The following is a 281-nucleotide window of genomic DNA, read 5'->3' as shown; positions in this document are numbered from 1 at the left end:
TCTCATGAATGGCATAAGGAGGTTCAATAGAATCTCTATGGTCTCTAGATGAGCCTCAGATTCCTTTGGTTCCTCAGAGGGAAACTCCTTGTTGATCACTGGACGTTCCAGGAGGTCTTTCTCACTGGGATTCACATCCTCTCCCTCCCTTGTAGGTTCAGCCATGATGGTTAAATCAATGGCCTTGCACTCTCTTTTTGGATTTTCTTCTGTATTGCTTGGGAGAGTACTAGGAGGAGTTTCAGTGACTCTTTTACTCAACTGGCCCACTTGTGCCTCCA

This window comes from Arachis ipaensis, chromosome B08 (genome assembly GCF_000816755.2).
Source record: "Arachis ipaensis cultivar K30076 chromosome B08, Araip1.1, whole genome shotgun sequence".
Lineage (NCBI taxonomy): Eukaryota > Viridiplantae > Streptophyta > Magnoliopsida > Fabales > Fabaceae > Arachis > Arachis ipaensis.
The sequence above is the reverse complement of the archived record's forward strand: the minus strand, read 5'-3'. Positions refer to the sequence as shown.